Below are 22642 nucleotides of genomic sequence, written 5' to 3' on the forward strand. Positions count from 1 at the left end.
GTATGCGTTGTTTGTCTGTTCAGAATAGCCACATTCGGTGCAGGGTGAAAGACCTGGTCTCACAGAGAGGGGCAAGATGATTATGCAGTAAGGTGCCTGGTAGTGCAAAGTAGTTAAAGGCTTGAGAAAGAAGTTCAAGCTCTTCATACTAGTTCACCTCTGCACACCTGCCGTTAGAAAACTTGTTGGATGCAGCCCTTTTAATTCCAGTATTGAAATGATGTTGGGGGCAGGAGGTTTCAGATGCTGTTTGATAATCTGACAAGCACTTTGAAGCAAACATACGCCTGGATGTGTACAAGTCTCTGTTGTCTAATCTTTGTTCGATTTTTTTCTGTAGTTGGTTTGCATTGGTAAAAATACTACAGTACTTAGAGTGAAACTGGTTGCTTCAAGCATTTATCCATTACTTTTTAAAGCTTTTTTAAACTAGTTTTTATGCGCTCTCAACAGCATTTGGTTACACCTGACCCAGGTCAGTTGAACTATGGTTGTCTTGTCAAACAACTGTAGTTCAGCATCACATCAATTTGAAATCTCATTTGTCTGTTTCTTTTGGATGTGTGCATGCTAGTAATTTACTTTTTTTTTTTTTTCAAATTGGTTGAGCTATTCCGCATGTACCGCTTGGTAATTACAGAAGCACTCCATGGGGTAGCCGGGGTTGCAAATCACTTTCATGGACTGATGAAAGCTGACAACATAGAGTGGAGCTTGACAAAGTGAATCTGAGATGTCCTGAAACGGCCACCATACGCTTGTTCCTGGTTCTGATCACGAGTGTGTGACTCATCCTTTCAAATCATTGTTTAATAGCACATATGGCATCTTTTGTACTTCCTGTCTTAATATATGGACATGTTTTACAAAACATCATCCTGAGCCACTGACGTGACATGTCTCAGTCCCAGTCCGGCACGCCAATGTTTCCGTGACAAGTAAATCTTCGTCATTCTTATGAGACAAATGTCATAGTTTTGGCATCTCTTGCATGGACGACAACAAGACACAACAATGAAATAAAGCCAAATCACGGACACAACTGGTGTTTGGGGAGACGCCTCATTTCAGTCAGAACATAAGTGATATACAGTACCATGACTGAAACAAAAACAGATGTGACATCTTTTGTTACTGTTACATATGTCCGTACTTGTCTTTTAAAAAGTGCTGTCAGTTCATGTTGGTATCCGCTATCAGTTGTTCCCAAAGCTTTCCCTCCTCCTCTGCCATCTCTCTGCTTGGGACACACAGTGTTCAGTCACTTTTCATTCTCTTTCCATCCAGAGAGGAAAGGCGACAGAAGGCAGGTACTGAACAAAGTCACTCGTCCGTTACACCCTCTCCATCCTACTAAATCTATCAGCGCACATGCCAAGAGAGGCTGAAGACTTCACTTGTGTCCACGTATAGGACCATAGACTTCACCTCTGAGAGAGGAAAAGAGTGGCAGAGAGACGGGGACTGAAATGAAAGAGAAAAAGTGAAAAACAACAAGAAACATGACAGCTCTGATGTCATTCACCATTAGAAGCCATTAGTGGTTTTGAATGTTCCATTGAATGTTTTCAAGTCAGTGTAGCGCGGGTGAAAGCCCATTGACATCTTACTATCACCCCATAAGTAACTTCACACACTCTTGTGTGGATGTTTAGTGGTAAATTGGGAGTAATGAAGCACAAGTGGGGTCACAGTAGCTCTTTGACTAGCCCAGCTTCCACTACACTCACAAAATCACACATGAACACAAACAAGTACATACACAGGCCATCACTCCATCGCCACCTAACAGTCGCTGGCATGACGTCATCAGCAGTGGCCCATCCTGTTTTTCCCTTGGCAGTGTGTTCGGTCTGTCAGGCTGAGGTGGTGCTGACCTGAGGAAAGAAAGATGAAAGAGAGAGGGTAAAAAAGAGGGATGAGGAGAGAGGACGAGACGCACGCGCACGCACACACACACACACACACACACACAGACCTGTCACCACCTCACCACCACAATGTTTCCAACCACTTGACCTCTCATGATTTCTCTCTTCTTTCCACACAACTTACCTTTCATTCTCTCATCTTGTTTTGGGGCGTCTTTGAACTTTCTGTATTTTGATCTTTCAGTGTCTTTATCGTGCATTCATGGCTGCTCTGTCAATTTTCTGCTTCTTGCTTTTTATTGACAAATGGCAAAGTGAATATGTGAAAATTGTGGTGCTTTTCATTTTTATTCATGCTGCGGTTTGATCAAGACAGTGACTCATACTGCATCTGACTGGCTGGTGGGACTGTTCATCACGCCATCCTTGTTTTCTTTCATCACTCGTGATAATCATGGTGGCTGGCACGGACAATTTGAGGCTACTGAGTTGCAGAGAGGACAAAAAGACAATTTCAGCATGAACAACAATAACAGACAGTTGGGGAGTGTGGAGTGATTTGCAAAAGTCAATGCAGAAGGGGCGTCAATGCTAATTGCCATTCATGCTTTGTGCTTTAATGATGTCTGTGTGCTAAATGGACGGCATTACAGAGCAATCCAGCTACCAAAACTGACCAGTGACTCCAGTCCAACCAATCCTAGATAAAGGCACATAATAGAGGTGCAACCCCATCTACGTTGTATCTATCTCCTGAATGCAGCAAACATGCCCACTTGGTTTAAGCCTTTTACGACCCCTTGCTTGACGGATTTTGCTCTTATAAAGAGGACAGGTCATCGGGCAGTGACTGATCCACCCTGTGTTAAATACAGTTTTCTGATCTGCTCGGTGCATAAGCTATGGTGGGCAGACTTTGATGCACAAACTAAGTTATAATTTTGATTTAAATGAATATCACTATCACCGAATGATTTAACACAATGGTGACTGAGCATATGGCCCGCTGATGAAAGTATTGCTATATGTACAGTATATATTTGCTGTATTATAAACATAATGACAGTTTTGTAAAAAAATAAATAAATAAAATGCTCTATTAAGTTACTGCTAATGCAAACGTAACATTTCCTTCTGCTGTTGCTTCACAATAAAAGCATTGAAATGGCAAAACACAAGCTGGCTTTTATTCTGAAGTAGTCACAGTAAATGTGATGTGTGAGCATGGCACTCTTCAGCTTTTTTTCTTTCTTTTTTTTGACAGCCGATCAGTTTGAAAAATTGCAGGGAATTATAAAACAAGAAGGGTCAGCCATAGTGAGCTGTTGGATGAAGAGCTGCAGGCAACATGCTGCAGAGTAGCTTCAACTTCTCAGCAATTTAACAAACTCCATTCAGTTTCACTATGTACTGCTGTCTGCAGACTCTTGCAGTGTGCAGCATAAAATCAGATGATGGAAAAAGGCCAATTATTTCCTGACTGCTTTATTAACATGGCAATAGCTTGCTTTGCTGCCCCCCAAAATTACGCGACCTGTAGTATTAAACTGCTGTTGCTACCTGTAACTACAGGTGTTGCTAAATTACACAGGACTGAACTAATCTTCAGGACTGCAATAATGCATATAAACATGAACAAACTGGGCATTTTGACAGTTTTGTTAGCATTTCGCTAATGTCACTAAAAATGGACTTAGTGCACTGTATATATTTTATGAACAAAATGCATTTTATTACATATTTAAAGGAGCACACCACCAATTTTACACACTGAAATCAGTTTACTGGTCAGTGTTTGTACCAGTCAACCTGTGTGAACAGTTCTGTAGCTCTGGGGGGATCTTGCTGGACTTGGAGACCAAAAGTTGACATTTGTAATTAAATCCATTTTAGATTTATACAGGGGACATTCAGTTTGAAATATGTGTGCAAACCCAGTCATGTGAGGTCTAATATAAGATCCTATCCAGCTGCATTATGGGAAATTAAAGATCCATTGTTTTTAGAGTTTAACCCATATCATTGACTCGAATTCTGCAGCTTCGATCTTGACCACTTTCTTTTCAGTATGTCTCTTGCAAGTTTTGAGAGTGCAATACAAAGTTTGCAATTTTAATAATGGATTGGTACTCTGTATCAGCCTTTACCCTGAACTACGGCATCACAACTGCTATCGGAAAAAAGTCGCATACATACATTTCTACTTTGTGGTCATTTTGATCATATTAAAAGGGATATTATAAAAACCATCCAGGCACATTGCGAAGAAGACTACAGTATGAACCTAAAGAGTAAAAATGTTTTGTCTCCCAACCTTTAAAACAGTCTGGTAGGCCAACAAAGAAGCCAAGTTCATGTAATATTTCATCACAAGGGAGAAAAACTGAAATCTGAAAATCAACAAATACATGTTTCATAGATATTCTGCTGGACAGAAGTTCCACAAATTTATCCAGGGACACATCTACAATGGCTGCCATTATATGAGCACAGAGGCAGCAGATGTGGGTCATCCTGGGCCCAGATTCACTTCCAGAACCAGCACCAAGACCAGAGGAAGCAGAGCAGAGCAGAGCCCTGCAGATATACCAGCTGCCTGCCAGGACCGCAGCCCAGCCAGAGAGCTTTTATTGGAGCTGGGACTGGTTATAATGGGAGGGAGAGGGCGGATAGAGGGAGGTTGGTGGGGCGGAGGAGTTGGACAGCAGGGGTTATGTTTCCAAGCCCCTGTGTGAACGTGGATGATCCAAAACGTCATGTCTGTAAATGTCAGAGTTAGGAAGCAGAACCCAAGACTGAAATCTCTATAAGCTGTCCTGTAAGGAGCCGTAAACTCAGACTGGAAAGGAACTGAGATCTTTATCAAACTATAGGGCGACACATTCTCAGCACATGCTCAGCCTCTGCCAGGACAGCACAAGGCCATACAGTGGCAGCTATTGTGTAGGTCCGCCTTCATTCTGCTATCCTCCATCTACCTTTCATTAGTAGTGGAAACTGTTCTTTTTTCACATGCACTTAATTAGTGTTTCTATCATGAAACAAAACTTTTGTGTTTCTCCACCATCTAGTTAACAGAGCAGTCCTTCAAGCTGCTGAGAAAGATAATAACCTCATATTTCTAATCTCTGCATCCCCGCTTTATTGACCTTTGCTGCACATTTGGCCTACAGCTTGCTAATTGTTTCCAAAATGTGACACTGTTTCATGGTCAATGAACTTTCTGACAGGAGATAACGTTACTGAAGACATTAGCAGTTGAGCGTTTCTTGTGACGCATGTGGATATGGCGAACATGAGATTTTACAATATGACTCAACAAATACAATAAGAACAGATGAGTCATTTGCAAACTTTGTTACTGTTAAGTTTGGATACTGTAGGTCAGATTTCAAAACAGCAGTGGGATGTGGTGTACTGGGGAAATCTCACTTCAGAGCATTAGCTTCTGGTTTTCATTATTCTGAAGATGGGGAGCCTGCTCTGTATGCCCTACACTATTATAAGCTTAGCACATTTTGTGAGCTCTGACTATCAAACACTAACTTAAACATCTATAGCGGTCAAAATCATTAGAATAAAAAAAACATATTGATATTAAAAAAAAGTTCCCAGTCAGGCTGGTTATAATAATGTGAAAAACACAGATGAGAGACAATTTTCTCTAATCGAATCATCTTTCTGGCCTCCGTTTTTGGTCTCTACCACCACCTGGGAAATATCTGGCTATTATATAAATAGTGGCTAAACGCTCCTCTGTGTTCACCGGATTAACTGCGTCTGTCTGCTGTTTAGGGCTGACCAGGTAATGTACAGTGAGTTTAAACAGCGTTTTGTGCCCACTGCGGCCATAAGAGCTTTGAGATTTATCTAGAACAGTAACGTTGAGACCAAACAGTTAAAAAATAAGCTGAACTTGCTGCAAATTCAGGTGATTCTCTGTAGGTTCACTGCTATGACTGTCATGTTGTCACGTTGCTTTAACATCTTCATATTGGACATTGTTGTTACAATCACTTAAGATTTTTTGACCACTAGTTGTGCTATGTGGGCTGCACGGTGGCGCAGCAGGTAGTGCACGTGCCTCACAGCAAGAAGGTCGCAGGTTCGATTCCCGAGTCGGGCCTTTCTGTGTGAACTTTGCATGTTCTTCCCGTGCATGCGTGGGTTCTCTCCGGGCACTCTGGCTTCCTCCCACAGACCAAAAACATGCTCATTAGGTTGATTGGTGACTCTAAATTGCCCCTAGGTGTGAGTGTGAGTGTGAATGGTTGTGTGTATGTGCCCTGCGATCGGCTGGCAGTCCAGGGTGTACCCTGCCTCTCGCCCGTTGACAGCCGAGATAGGCTCCAGCCCCCCGCGACCCCGAAAGGGATAAGCGGCATAGAAAATGGATGGATGGATGGATAGTTGTGCTATGTAGCACTGTTTCTATGAGCAAGTCCCTGTTTTGTTTGTTTTGTGTACATACAGGAGGATAGACACACATGCAATTGAGCATGTGATGACGGAGACCATGTTCTTCATGACATTTGAGGCTGCTGATTGACAGTTAGCAGCTGTTACGCTCCAAGAAACAAGGGTTAGGCCTGCAAAGGCAAGGGAGAAGTTTGCTAGCTTGCAAACATGGATGTATTTACAAAATTCAAAATAAGCTTTAAGCTCATCCTTCACCTTAGAAACAGGAGTTTGACAATACAATCCGAACTCAAGGTCCTCTTGACTTCAAACTAGTGCTGTCAGGCGATTAAAAAATTAATCTAATTAATTACAGGATTTGTAATTAATTAATCTAATTAATCGCATTTTAATCTCATATCTGCTAAAGGTCCCCAAATAAAGAATTTGAATTCTAGGACATTACAATTCACTGACATTCACATTACAGCTGGTGAATTCTTTTCATCACTGTAGTTCTCGACGGTAGCTGGAAATTAGAGTCAGATGACGCTATCTGAAACGCCTCTTTTAGGCCCTCGTCTTCCACGATTGAAATCGGCCCGCAATCGGCAGCAACCCACTTTGCGATTGAGTTTGTCAGTTTTTCTGTTGTGGCTTTGCTCATTCGTTTTCCTAACTCAGCAAGTGTGGGTTGGCGGAGTGAGCTCACGGTAGCACTAGCGGCACTAGCAGCAACTACATGTTTAGCATTTAAATGATAATTCAGGCTGGAGCTGCTACGGTGATAGGAAAATTCTTTTTTACACAAGGTACAAATCACTGCGTTCTTGTTAATAGTCCCGTCTTTGTTCTTTTTATAAATAAACTTGCCGTTCAAAGGTCCAAGTAGGCTTGCCTCGCTCTCCGGAGTCGCATCCATGTCTGTTGTCACCCTGCTTTTGACTAGTAGCGCAGGTAGGATGCAGCCTACGGGTCACTCAAAGGGCCAAATTTAAAATGCTTGCGCATTGACTTGCCACTCATGATTAATTGCGTTAATTTTTATAGCGCGTTAATTTGTAGCATAATTAATTAATCTAATTAACGCGTTAAACTGACAGCCCTACTTCAAACGTATCAGATGGTCTTCTTTGGCATATGGAGTTTGTCATGGAAATGGATCTGTTGGCCTTGAGGTAGGATTGCTGTCTCTCTTCTGGTCATACAATGTTTTCTGAAGCAATAGAAGCCTTAGCTGGAGTACAGGAAACACATGGGACAAGGCCAAGACGCCAAAACCTGACAATAATATATGAAATCCTATCAAACCTAATCAAGATAAATGAGAACTGGATCTCAATTTGATCAGATCGTTGACCCATGCCACCACCACCACTGACTTACTATTTCTGGGCTCCAGTATTATATGCTACAGCTTGTATCAGATGTTTAAAAACAAAGCAAACCAGCTGTTCTATGAGGAGAAGAGGAGAAAGCATTCCCAGCAAGGTTTTTCAAGCCTGCAGCATTTTAGGAAGACCAGAGAGAACAAACAAGATGAGGTAAAAAAGGGTCAGACCAGAAGTTTACTTCAATGTCTACATCTATTACTGTACAAGGGCTGCAATGCTTCTGCTGGAGATCAGCTGGATGTAATAAAGTGATCAAAATGACATGATGGTTTGGAATATAAACCAGACTTTAGAAAGTGTTTAGAAAAAAAGACTTTGCATAAGAAGTAAATATTGTATTCTAAATATGAAAAGACGGAGATTCGAAGTAATTATTAGAAACGCAAGAAACCAGGCAGCATGTCGAATGAGCAAACACAGATTCTTCCTCTGTTTGGTGACTAAAGATGGGATTTCCTGTCCCGGGTGCTCCCATCAGTGACCAACCTCATTATTTCAGCTTATACTAAAAGATGAATGTCCTTGCATAGAGCTCCTGCACATTTCCATTTACAAGATTCATATTTGAACTTTCTAATGAAAAAAAAAAAAGATGAAGATAATTTATCAGCACTGTAGTTGCAGTCATGCCATGCATGGGTTTCCACATATTTTGGGGGAAAAAAAAAAAATCAATAAATATTGCAAAAAAAATGTGACTTTTGACTGTAGCCTTCCTCACATGAATACATGGATCAAACATAAAAGCACTGTTTTCTTCATGTTTTCTATACTTTTCACACCATTTGAGGTTGAATTGGTGTTTTTCTGTTTCATTTTGATGCGCCCTCTTCTTTCACAGTGATAGACATGTAATGGCACCTGACTGGAGCATTAGCGCCACCTATAGCTAAAATTTGCATCACAGTACTTGATGGAAAACTCATAAATCTGCATGATCTTCTGAAAATTCTGTCAAAATATTTGCACTACGTTTGGATGGAAACCTGGCTGAAGACAATGTTTGGTGACACAAACCTGGAACACTTCAACAGCCTGTATCGACATTAAACTCACTCTGATGATTAATCATCGGAACAAAAGGACTTTTACTAATGTCAGAAATGATCTGGATGTTTGACAACATGCCAAAGCACAAGCCTGTTGTAATTACATAGTGAAAAATTAACTACGACTCCCAAGGTGCATTTGGGTATGAAACAAAATTCTGTTAATTCTGCTCTTAAATGAATACACTGCTGGATTTGGGGGGATTTTTTGGTGAATTTGAAAAATATGGCAGCATGCCAACATGATCTGCATTTGCTACAGTTACTGATTGTGCCTCTCAGTATTGCAGTGTGTAGAGACATCCCATGACCTGGTGGCCTCATGTGTGTCCATGCTGAGTAAAAGACCTTTGGCAGATATTTGTCGTCTATCGTCTTGTCATAAAAATAGTAGCATCAGCTCCTTTAAACCACTTCCACTGAAAAGAGATAGAGCAGACTTGTTGAGTTCATTTGTTTACCATAATTACAACAGAAGTTACAGCTCAGTTTATTTGAGAGTTCCTGGTTAAAGACGTAATATGTAGCACTTACGAGAAAATAAAAGAAAAGATCATGTTTACACAAGCAAATGAGTGCACGCACACATGCATAGACACATGATCCAGCTGGACACATTATGCGCTTTTTGGCGAATGGCTCACGTGGCTGGTGGTTAAGCGGGGAGGCGTCTCCAGCACCCCCAGCAGTGTCTGAGGAAAGACCACAACTACCACCACCTCCTCATCTCAGCCAAACCCCCAGCAGAGGAAGGCTCTGTGTGTGTGTGTGTGTGTGTGTGTGTGTGTGTGTGTGTGTGTGTGTGTGTGTGTGTGTGTGTGTGTGTGTGTGTGTGTGTGTGTGTGTGTGCATGCTCCAGCACCTCCCTACTGGGAGCCAAGCCCCAATCACAACAAACCAGAAACAAACTCTAAATGGAATTGCAACACGCTGCATGTTTGGATCTCGTTCCTGAAGATCTTCGTTTTTTTTTCCTCCCAGGGGTAAAAGCAGAGTTACATAGACCATGTGTTGCCGTTCAACTTAGATAAGATTCCTAGTAAAAGTGAACCCCTGGCTATCCGAAACTCAGCCAGAAGATGACATGCCAAACTGCATTTGCTGAGTGTGTGTGTGTGGGCGAGAGACACAGCGAGAGGGGGAACGTGCTGAGGTTTGTGTATTATCAGTCACTGTCGTAATTAATGGACTTGATCAGTCAGTAACTGGGGAGATCTGTGGCCTGTACAGTAGCTTCCAGGAAAAATCCAAAGCAACAAACACATGACAAAACAAATATACACTTAGAGCAATGTTTTTATCCCACATACAAACACACAAATCCTCCCTCAACATCGCTCTGTCGACTCCCCCTGCTATCATTTAACAGTCATTTGGCTCGACCTATCCAATCTTCTCAGATGTTCCCCTAAACTAGCCATCTGGCTACCTCTGCAGACCAAGAGCTTGTCACCACCTTCACAATAAAAGGCCTTTAATCTAGATTTGGCCTGCAACTACACCCTCAAAACACAATTTTTCCCCTGCCCCTCGTTCTTGGTAAAATCAGTTATGTGAGACAATCTGCGGTTAAATACTCAATCAAATCCTTTGGCTCTGGGTAAGGCAGGTTCTCCAATTATCGGCTCTCTTCCGGTGTGGCCCGGTCACACCAACATTTAAAATGGTGACATTGTGCAGCAAAGTGAATACAATTTTTTCAGGCCGAGTTCAACTTTGATGAGCTTTGGCTAGTGAATTTGCACCATTGGCTAATACCAAACAGCGCTGATGTTGGAGGGAACAGAGAGCCAGAGAGTCCAAAATAGAGGAAGCTGTAGTGTATCTTATTAGCAGTGCCGCGCCATCAAAAACTCCTAACCTAACCACCTAACTTTCTCTCTATTGAATGAAATGATGTACAATTCTGAGAACAAGATGCCAGGGGAAGTAAATGGCCAGAGATCGGTGCAGAGATGAAAGAAAGAAGCTCTGAGAGTTATTGTGACTGACCTGTGCTTGCATGTTCCAAGCTTAGAAGCCACTGTTAGCATGCCAGTCTGCGCAAACCTGGTGGAGCTCACCACACCTTTATTTTGTCCTTCCGAGGGCAGTGGAAGCTAATGAAAAATCCCTTAAAAAGAAGTTAAGTTCTTTCAATAACCTTTACTCACATTTCGATGGCTCTCCTTTTCCTGGCCCTGGTTTGAGCTTTTGATGCATTGACATGTCAGCCATGGGGTGAGCTGATGACGTGCCTCTGCCTTCACACACTTTTTTCTATTTATATCATAGCACTATGATCCATCACACATTCATTGCACAATCTATGCTTCAAATTTGTATCCTACAGCCTGAGACCTGTGACCAAGATTTCATTAGACCCATTTCACACAGAGTCACATTCAGTAAACTCACATGATTGTTGTGGCATCATCTAAAATTCCTTTTCATATTGTTGAATATTGGATAATATAATATGTATTCTCCCAAACTAGACACTCCAATGTACTTTTTCAGCAAATATTTGTTTTAGATTGAAATTTAGAAAGTATGTTTTTCCCCAGCCCAACTGAAGAGTCTGTGAATGACACTGATATCACTCAAACATGAAATTGTCCCCTCAGTTAACTGGGGGTTGCTCCAGCTCAACAACAGAGGTTTCTCCAGCTCGGTCCAGTAGTGTGAAAAAGTCCTACATGTGGTACCACAGTGGTATTGGTCCTAATTATGTTAACTGCAATGCTGCTTTCTCTGACCGCAGCACCAAAGGTTTACAGGGCTCTCATTATACACTTAGATTCTACTGTAAACCAGGAAACAAGGAGCCAGTAAGCTGCTGCTCCAAAACCACACCACTTCCTAGTATGTTCAAGAAACACTTTGTTCCCGTTCTTTGTTGTCCGCTGTGATCACTGTCAAAAATCAAATGAATGTTTGGTTCCTTTGCCAACTGGCGTGCACGCACAATCAAAATAGTGTTGTGATACTGTAAACTCTGCATTTGCAGTTGTTTTGATTCAGTCTGATGTTTTGCCGATGGTTAGGTTACTTGATACCTTTGCTATTTCCAATTCCACTGAGATTCTTATAAAGTATACTGTTTTGCTAATGGTGACGGCTGTCTTACGATCAAGAATGTATGTTCCTGACATACGTACATGTGTATGACAAAAATAATTGCTATATATGACTTGTGGTTTATGTAAACTGGTAATACTTCCTGAAAGAAAGAAGTGGTCCTGCTAAGTTTATACCTTCTTGTCCATTTCTTGCGTATGAGTGTGACATGCTCAGGCAATCCTGTTGACCTGCTCAGTATTATTCCAAAGGATTAGTTCTGAAAATACAACACAATCCAGCTAAATATATGTTCAACCATTAATCCTATTAGACCCTAACCCCATAATGTGACATAACAATGTAACATGTCATTTACATGGATCTGAATGTATATATTTTAAGCAAAGATTGTTACCCTGGGAGTGGAGCCCCCAGCCTAGGCAGTGACTTGAGAAAGTTATACATATGTCATAGTTTCCATGTGTCAGAGTGTACGGTAGCTTATCAGGATCACAGCTGCTTTATTGTCACTGATAAAGAATAAATAAAAACTTAATAATGATGATAAAAAGTAGCAAACTGGCATAAAATTTGTCTGTGCACATCACAGAGCCAAGGCCTTGCATTACTAGAATTAGAGGGTATTTGAGAGTGGCTCAGGCTAAGCCAAGAGTATTGGGCACACTGCTGAAGATTATAACCCGGCCTGCAGCCCTCGGCAGTCCTGTTTCCAGCCCATTTCTGCAAAAGATCACAGTCTATTGGCTGAATCACGGTGCACTAAGTGCCATAGAGAGAGAGAGTCGTACTCAGCCAAGTCCACTGGTCCACTGGCAACAGAGGCTGGCAGTAGAAAGTCCCAGCTCCATAGTTTAAACAGCCAACAGTAGATGATTGGCTTGGCAAAACAGACCCACTCTGCCTAGCAAAACACATGGCAGTGCTTATGTTCTTAACCCTCACTCAGGTCCTATGCTATAACATATCTTAAACATATAGCAGCAAAGAAAAGCGGATGGCTCAGACTACTGCCGCTCATGTCAGAACAGTCAATTTCTGATGGCTTCTTCAAAATGTCTGTCGCTGGTCGTCGACAGGCAGAAGGAGTAGACCATTAATCAAACGGATGGTTAAAATCTGAGAAAATCTGAAAAGTGAATCAGAAATATGCTGCCAGAAGGCACAAAATACTGCATTGCCGCTGCTTAGCTGCACTGTGAAAGTTCTGATGTGTTTAAAGATGTGAATTAAAGTGTTTGCATTAATAGAAACAGTGACTGAACAAAAATAATCCCTAATTTAGCAGGAGCGGAGGGTGACGAAGACTATAAAAGCACCACTTACTTTTGAGATTTGCTGAACTGAACTGGTTTTGCACCAATTGCTAAGGGAAATTAAGTAGGGAAATCGAGCTTTACTGCTGTTTCAGCTGCTGGACCTTGCAAGCATGGTAAATTACAGTAAAAGGTTCTACATGCAATATGCAAATTTACAATTAACATTAATAACATTCAGCCCAGATTTGTCTGCAGGATGTATGCATGATCTGCCAGAATCAGTTGGCAGTATGCATGTTGTTTTTTCCTGTTTTTTAATTTTAAAGCTTGTCACTTGGACGACACACACATCTACTGTACTGTACTGTATATACACTGTAGCGTCTGTAATGTGATGTCACCCGTGCATTTCTGCGGGAAGTTTGGCAGCTTGGATTTACAGATGACCACCACAGTCGACTGATTTTACTTGTCTCAGGTTAATCATGAGAAGAGCTACTCAGCCTTAAAAAAGAACCGTTGCATCATGTCTTCTGTGGGTTTGGAGACAACTTTCCAGATATTGAAAAGACAACATGAAAGATGCATTCCAGTTGCATTATGGGAAATGGCGAATCCAGCGTTCTTGGAGACTGACCAGTACAAAAGACTGAAAGTCTGGATATCTCAGCTTCTGCTACTTCAAGTTTGACCACTTTCTTCTGGCGTTTTGCCTTTGTTTGAAAGTTTACAGTATAGAGAAACGACATCGTGGTTATGTGGTATGTGCATTAACCATCAGGCCACCAGGGCACTCCAGCCATTCTATTATTATCATTTATTTTATTTTTTTAAAGAATGGGTTTCAAAATAGAATTTCTCTTGTGTGTCCCCCAACTTCCCATTGCCAAATCACCCCAGAACCTGTTTATAAACTCATTCTCTTTGCAACCAAGACAAATTAGATGTGAAGTCGTATTGAGATTATAATGTCATGTGTGGGAAAATATCTCTGTGCATTCCCAGAGAAGCCTTCTGACCTATTGACTGAATTTTTTTTTAATCTGATTTGAATTGCTGAGGCCAGCAGCTTGCAGCCTAGAATATGAACACAGTGGCTTTGTAACTCAGCCACGGAGGTTGCAATTCAGATAAGAAGATTGAAGTCAATGTAGCCACCATCCCTGCTGTTTACCTAAAAAGGCTGACTTCGGTCATACATTACTGAGCGCTCATTAATGTTTTCTTTAATCGGAGCATGCTAACGTGTCAATCCATAATTCTACATGACCTTTATGTGACTTTAAACTGGCCAATCATCGTATCTGTTTGCTCCTCACATGCGCCGAGACAAAACACTTATGATTACTGATTGTACCGTTCTAACGCGAATTATTTATGGAGTCTTTGAGTCACCGATGACATGCTTTCACAATGACAACATCACAGAGAAAAGGGTAAAACAGTCCATCAGTTTAGTTTATGGAAACCCAATCAATAGCAGAATAAACCCAACGCATGAATGCAATGCATCTGCAGCGCAATCGATCTATCATCGCAAAGGAATGAACTTCCATCTGAGTGCAGCACGTTCAACAAATCAAATGTGACCTGGGGTGAAAGTGACAGGTTCGTGAAGAACAAAATGTTCCCATCTTCATTTAGCGGTGGAGGCCATCCTCTTCCCGCATGCAGCAACAAGGAACACCCCTCGGCCTGAACTGTGACACCAATGGCAGCTCCCGCATAAACTTTTACAGTCCATGTTTGAAGACACAAGCACACACTGTAAGACACACAAACAATTCAGTAAACAAAGTGCTGAGACTGCAGTCCAAACCTCAAGCCCCAGACCTCAGACCTTAAGGCGTGCACGTGGCCTCAACATCTCTTAACATGCCGTCCTGAGACAGAGGCACAGTGAGTGATGGAGTGCCAGACAGTAAGAGACAGAGAGACTGACAGGAAGGCAAATTGGACTAAAGAAATCCCCTAAAGCTGATTGTTACACAGAAGGAAGAAAAAGGCACAAGGAGAGGTATGAGAATAGATAGAGCTGTGTCCCTCGCAGCCTGTCTCTGTGTGTTTTTCGGCGCTGTATGTTGGATGGAAGGGATCAGATTGCAGCGCTGAGCTCCGCCAGCCAGATTTCTTGGAGCGCCCGGCACAGCGTTCTGCCAGAATTGTGTCAATAATCTGAGGCGGTGGACTCCTTCCACCTCCCAACCCACTGCCTGTTTATCAGCCCTGCCAACCACACACACACACACACAATACAGCAGCACATAAACATATGGACTCATACATAAGCTTGTTCATTCTGTGTATAAACACACCCAGTGGCGTGTTTGCGCTGTCATTTTTACATTGACTAGAGAAGAGAATGCAGAAATAGTAAGTGAACAGTCTACTTTCCTTCCTTTAGAGAGAAAGGTGACACTCGCTAACATGCATGAAACACATGTGGCCCATAATTCAATACTATACATTTGGTGTTGAAGATTTGCCATGAATGAAATTGCACAGATGTAGTCATTGTAAATTAGTCGGTTGCGTGTGTTTAAATAACCCCCATTTACTCTGTTCATATTTATATCCTATTTTTCTTTGATGTATCCCATTACTTCTTGCTGCAGCAATAACCATATTTCTCAAAGGAGATCATTTAAGTTTCATCGAATCTAATCTCATTCAATCTAAAAGCCTCATTTTTACCCAGCGCAGCACCTCGGCTCCCTGTCCAAGTAGAATTGTTTGGAAAAAGTTGGAGTTTTGCTCATTTTAAGCTGCCAGAAGTAGCAAGAAAAAGCTTGGTTGGTTGAGATATAGCGAAGATTTATGTAACAATATACTAATCTACTCAGCTGTATAGAGGATCCTGCAGTAGTTATGAAAGAGAGATGCTTAGTAAATGTCTGAATGGAGGCTTATTTGATAAAACACATATAGCGTTTTAGATTTAACTTAAATCATAGTGGAGATATCCATGTGATCGGTGCAGCTGGACTGTGAAAAAGTGTAAACTTAAAGCTGTGAATTCCTCAATAATGTTAGATTGCATTACATAAGCTCCACAGAGAGGCTAATTTGAGATCCTGCAAAATTCTCTCACACCCCATTCCCCTTTAACTGCTGAGGACTGAAAGAGGCCACGGCAGGCCAAATCTGGTCAGAGGCAAACATCCAACATGAACCAGTGGGAGAGGAAGCGCTGAATAATTCTAATAATACTAATAACACTCCCTGTGTCTCACTCCATCACTCCACCTCCTCCTTCTGTCTCTCCCTCTCTCCTCACTGTCTCATTCTGTCTGCAGTCTAATTCTTTCATAACGCATTTGTCTGTGGTTCGATGGATGGATGGATGGATGGATGGATGGATGGATGGATGGATGGATGGATGGATGGATGGATGGATGGAAAAACGTAGGACAGAGATGACTGGCTATCCAACTCGGAGAGGTGGAGAGTGCAAGCTCCTTGGTATTAAGCGACTGACCATTCGCCAAGCCCCACCACCTTAGTTACTGTTGCTAAGCATGTCACGCTTTCCGTTCTCACATTGCTTATACACAGTTCACAATGATAACACATTTATCACTCAGAATTTCAGACAGATGTAAACAAAAGCAGCTTCTCATTTCTCGCCAGCTACTGTCCATTTTGCCGGCCGTGGGCAGATTTCGTCAGCTTATGCGACCAATCTAATTACGCCAACGTTAGCTCACTGAGCTGGTTGATTGCTCTCAAGCTGACTTTTAAGATAACGCTGCAGTGTGCAGCGTTAAATGTACACAGCTATATGCATAATATACAGCTGAAAGAACTGATGCTAAAGCTGCACGCCCAAGGCATCCTTACCAGTTCACGATTCATGAATCGACTGAAATGATGCAAAAGCATATTTCTTGTATTGCAGTGTAGAGCCAGTTAGCTTGTTATATGGTAAGGAAGTATGTTAAGGAATTGGTTTGCTGGTTGATTGTTCACATTTTCAAACACATCAGATCAATGCTATCTCAGATAACATTGATTAGGATTGCTGGAGTGTATCTTCAACATGCCAGTTGTGAAAAAAGCCATGTGCTTTTTTTCACATTACGGGACCCTTCAGACAAATGTGGGTAGTTAATGATTAGCTCCTTGGCCTTGGAAGTAATGCTGGGTTAGGTTTTACTACTGTAGATATTACACCAGTTAGCTGTACATGCTAACAAATGAATATGTTAATAGTCACACTGTTAGATCCATCCCTTACACCTTTTCTCTCCTGTTTTTGTTGAAGAAAGGCTACAAAACTGTCTTTCAAATACTCTAATCCAAAGCTTAACGGGCCTCCCATGCTATGTTATCATTCGACAAATGTGTTTGGGGGATGGGTTGAGTAAATTGTCAGTCAGCAACAAAGAAGACAAAATCAAAAATAGAATCGAACAATCCTAAAAAAAAAAAAAGTCCACTGAACCCAGTTTTTAACGCTTGTATTACTCTGTTTCAGTCTGTTTCTTTGCTGTCTAAACTGTGAAAGGATATCATGTTGGGAAAAACATAAACATAGAATTTAATGGTAACAAGCTGAAGTTATGATTCATCCTTGCCGAGACATCTGGATCAAGGCAGAAGATGGGATGGCGGGTGGGGACACAGACCCCTGGACCAAAGCCTGCTGTCAGGTCCTCATGCAGCTGAGGGGAGTCACGTTTAGCCCCAGGTCCTCTGGACTGCTCTGGTCCCCCCTGACCTCTGTTATCTCCACTATATTAGGTAATACACTAATTTGGGGATACATCATACAGCTGGAGGAAACAAATGGCAAAGGGAATGAGAGGGGTGTCACAGTAGTAACAGTGAAAGACAGAGAAGTACAAGGGAAAGACAGATGCTCTAACACAGAGTTAATTTGATATGACACTGAGCATTAACAAGTCATTTAGTCTCAGAAATGTTCGTGATATAATACATGACAAGTTGTTGCCAATGAAATGAGATAATAGCACATGTTTCCAAAGCACTTTCACTTATTTCAAGAATTTTCATGCAAAACGTGTCAAAGCAAGAGCAATTAAGGCATCCAACACAATCACTGGCACTGAGTCAAGGAAATTCTTGAAGCAAAATGACTTGCATTGGCAACAAATGATATTATCTCACCCCACATGCAGCTTTGTTTTACTTGTTAAAATGAAAATGACTTGTTTTTGCTGCTTTAAGAAAACCAAGATGGGAAGACTGTGACCTTGATGGCTGTTTTGCGCTGTACAAGTGCCCACTGTCAAACAACTCGCAGAGACATCCAAACCTCAGTCCCCAGACCTCGCTTACACTTGGCCTTAATCTTCTCTGAACATACCATCTTAAGGGAGGAAGGGGAGGATAAACACTATAGAGGACTGACTGAGAAAGCACAAATGCTATCTACCAATAGAGAGACTGAATAAAAGGAAAATAAAGGAAAATGCAGAGCAATTGGACACTTGATACATGCTGTTGCCATGCAACATGTGAATCCAGATCTGAAGACTCGAAGGCAAGGCCCAGAAATGCACATTACAGATCTTTAAAAGTCCCAAATGCATGAGTCCTGGTCCCATTGTTTTATCATTTTCACTAAGTAAAAACCCTGTGTCAGACAGGTGATAATGAACAAGCAGCTCAATCTGTGTGTCTCCATTTGATGTAAACCTCCAGGATTCATTTCCTTGCAGGGCACATGTGGCTCTAGTTGTCTGTTACAGGTTTGATCTACAGGTAGACAGCCAGTCACATTGACATTCTCCTCTATTCACGTAGAGTTTTCACCCTAAGATGTTTGGCTTTGGACTGTGGAGCACCCAGAAGAACCTCTCCTTTGTGTCGTTTCAGCAAATTCTGAGAAATTACATATGTGTATATTCAAGTAATAAAGTCATCTCAGCCATAGGAATTTTGACTTGTGTGAGTCTGAAATAGTGTGACATCAAACATCAGTTTTCCTATTGGACAGTCAATGTTAGCTTCTTCTCTCTGTGACCAGGATGTTTCCCTAACCCTAACCCTGCCATTTCTGCCCAGACCTTAACTATAGCTGGATCAGGTCAAAAAAACAAATGGTGGCATTCTGTCATTTAATCTAAAGGGCTTGTTAGAAAGAAGCACATTCATTCCACAGCAAAATGTTTAGATCTGTGCAAATGCATCAGGTTCTACATGCTGTTCAACTATCTTTCTGTGAAGAGCAACATTTTGGCTGAAATTACTACTGAGCTGCAAAAAGTAAATTAGCCATGTGTACGCTTTCATGGCAAAGATGAGCATTGTCAGGGCATGGTTAAACCCAGACTTAAAGCAGGGTCTCTGACTGATGTATCATTTTCAGATGATGTTTGATACAAGGTTGAATTTGACGATCCTTGTTGTCAGCAAACACGTTTTTTCCCAGGTCCTCACTCTTCGCTGAAAGGGGTTGACATTCCACTTTGAGTATTACTTCCAATCAAAGTTCCAGTTTTAAACTCAATTGCCAGCTTGATTTCCATCCCCAGTCCCAAAGGGCAGCTTCAACTCCACCTCTTCATCTACCAAAAGTACCACTTCCACCCGCGAGTCCAAACTGGAGCACCATCCGCATCTCCACTCGCAGCTCCAGCTTTAATCCGGGTCTCAGTTCCAGCTGCTGTGCCGAGCTCCAGAGTATCCAAACCCCAGGCACAGACCAGGCCTGGGGTGGGCCCACTGGTTGCTGGCATCTGGATCCAATCAAGGGTGTTTGTCGTCGGGAATTGAATCAAATTAAAAAGTTTAATATTTAATGCGACACCAGATGGAAGCGGAGAGGGGAAAGAGGCCCTGCGGTCAGCACTAATATCCCCTTCTGAAGAGCCATGCTGCATTCCTGGAGGGGGAGCCGCTGGAAATATGTACACACACACACACACACACACACACACACACACACACGTGCATGGACAAAAAGTCCATACACACACAGACACAATTAGTGCATCGACACTGGCAAATGCATTTACAACCATAAACACACAGAAGAAATGTGCAAAGGGTGAAAAGGTACATCACGTGCAACAGCATTACAGTCCTATTGGACACAAGAGCAAGGAAGTAGTCTGTCAATCAAAAATGACAGAAAGCGAGACAGGTGATGAGTGCAAAACATAAACGAACGCTTGCAAATACACACACACGTGTCTCAGACATGACTCTCACTGAGACATTTAGCTTTGCAAGTCTTCAGCTTCATCAGTTACTGTCAGACAAAGGTCCTGCTCATGAAAAAAAAAAAAAAAAAACTAACTAAAAAGCAAACCTATAAGCCCATATAAGAATAACTGACAACTGAGTGTATAACCTTACTATTTGCCTCATTTGCAGAAAACAGAGCAGTCATCCCTGAGAATCCAGTCACTCACATGACGTAGTGTTCATTTAATTTGACTCTTAGACAGCAATAGGTTCTGGGTATTCTTGTTGTGTGAAATCAGGATATAAATCTTTCTGACATCAGGCTCTAAAATGTCTCCTAATATAAAGTTTGACCATGCCGCTATATGCTGGGTGTGTGCAACTTCATGCTTGTTTAGGCTGATATTAAATGCCTCAAGGACAGCAAGGCTCCAGCATCCAGGAAAAAAGTCATGGTAGATTTGATTTCCCTCATTTGTTACTGATGCATTATATTATTTATTGGGGTTTGATGTCATTAGTGTCAATATACAGCACACTACATCGTTGTGATGTGTTTTATTTCTTTAATTGAGAGGGGTTTTTATGATACCCTCTTGGGTCTATAAAACCAACTAGACCTGACCTAAACTCAATCGAATTAAACTAAACTAGTTTATTAGTTTCATACCTACAAAGGCTTGAGGCCTGGAGCTGCCTGTTATAATCCTGTGGTCTCCCACCATCATAAAATAACTTGTGGGGTACTTTAGGTCTCTGCCACTGACTGGGTACTATAGTGTTATTGGGCAGGTTGGATTTAACATCAACTGCAGCTCTAAAACTAAAGCTAAAATGAAAGAGTTTTGGTTAGAAATGAAGAAAATACCCAGTGGCTAATTTCTGAAATGAGACCAACAGCATGAAAGGTTGCAACCCTGTATCCTAGATGATGGAGATTATGTTTATATAGCACTAAAATGTTTTCCCAATTATGCTGTGGTGACTGGTGAATGTTTAGGCTATAAAGCACTTTGCTTAAGGTTAGGAAAGATCATGGTTTTGGTTAAATGTTGATCAAACCATCTTTTCCTGCCAGTGAATAAACATAACCGCAAAAAAACATTTTAAAATGCTGCACTTCAAATGAATATTGCATTGCACGAGTGGACATTTTGATGGAACACAATAAGCTGTCAACATTTTCTGCGACTTTTTAGATGTGTTAATTAATAGAAAACATAATCCAGTCAGTGTCCCTCAAGACATATTTGCTGTTGGAAATTAGTTGGAAATAAACAGAATTTCTAGGAGACAGAGCTGGAAGTTGACCGGCTGTCACTTTGCAGACCCTGTCCGTGTGTGTGTTTGGCCCGCGATCAACACATTGTGGATGACTTCACATCGCTCTATAAACTTAAGGGGCTTGAAGTAATTTGTCAAATAACCCTAAAAATAAAGCGTTGTGTTTCAGGTACCGAGTTAATGATCAATCATGGATGTTCATTGATATATTGAACACATTGTCCAATCCACACTGAAGAGCATGTTCTTATAAGGTTAATACTATTTTATTCCACTTGGTTTTGATATCAAGCCATGATGGCTGTAACAGAAATTGCATGCAGTCACTATTGATTAACATCCTCTGCTGTATGACTGGTGTTACTCACCATTTTTCTTAACTTTCAAGGCCCTCTACACCCAAACAGGTGGTGAGCCCACTGTACAAATAAGATATAAATGGTGTCTTCCCATCCTAGGAGATCAGAGCAGGTGAGTGAGTGCTGTCAATTAAGCACAATCTGTACCTGCCCACATAGTCCTGAGAAGAGGTCTGATCAGACAGCAAGTGAAATCACCTGTGAGGATGTACCCTATGAGAATGTGTGTGTGTGTGTGTGTGTGTGTGTGTGTGTGTGTGTGTGTGTGTGTGTGTGTGTGTGTGTGTGTGTGTGTGTGTTTGTGTAGCCATGTATTACTCACTTTGTGGGGACCGTCTGCCTTATGGAGACAGAACACATTCCCCATAAAGTTAAGGATAAAATCTTAGGGCAAAGGCTTGGGTTAGGGTTAGGTTAAGGTTAGGCAAATAGTGGTTATGGTTAGGGTAAGTCTGCAGGAAATTAATGTAATGTAATGTCCCAAAAAATAATAAAAACTCTCAGCCCCTGTGTTTTATGTTGACCTGTTGAAAATTATGTTAATGGTTAAAAGAGTGAAGATTTCAGTAATGTCGCCTCTCAGATATTTGATGGCATACAGTTTGTATCTAGTGCTACAAGTTGCCATTCGAATTAAAAGGAGCTCAGCTGAAATGTAGACCTTTTTTCAGTACATGCAGTGTGTGTGATATGTCTCCAATTACGACAGGGAATGTGTACTGCAACACACGTGCTGTGCGATTAAGTCGGCTCATTCTGCGTGTGTGTGTATATGAGCTTGATTAATGTAATGAGGATTAATTTCAGCTCTTC

Source organism: Chaetodon trifascialis, chromosome 21, assembly GCF_039877785.1.
Source record: "Chaetodon trifascialis isolate fChaTrf1 chromosome 21, fChaTrf1.hap1, whole genome shotgun sequence".
Lineage (NCBI taxonomy): Eukaryota > Metazoa > Chordata > Actinopteri > Chaetodontiformes > Chaetodontidae > Chaetodon > Chaetodon trifascialis.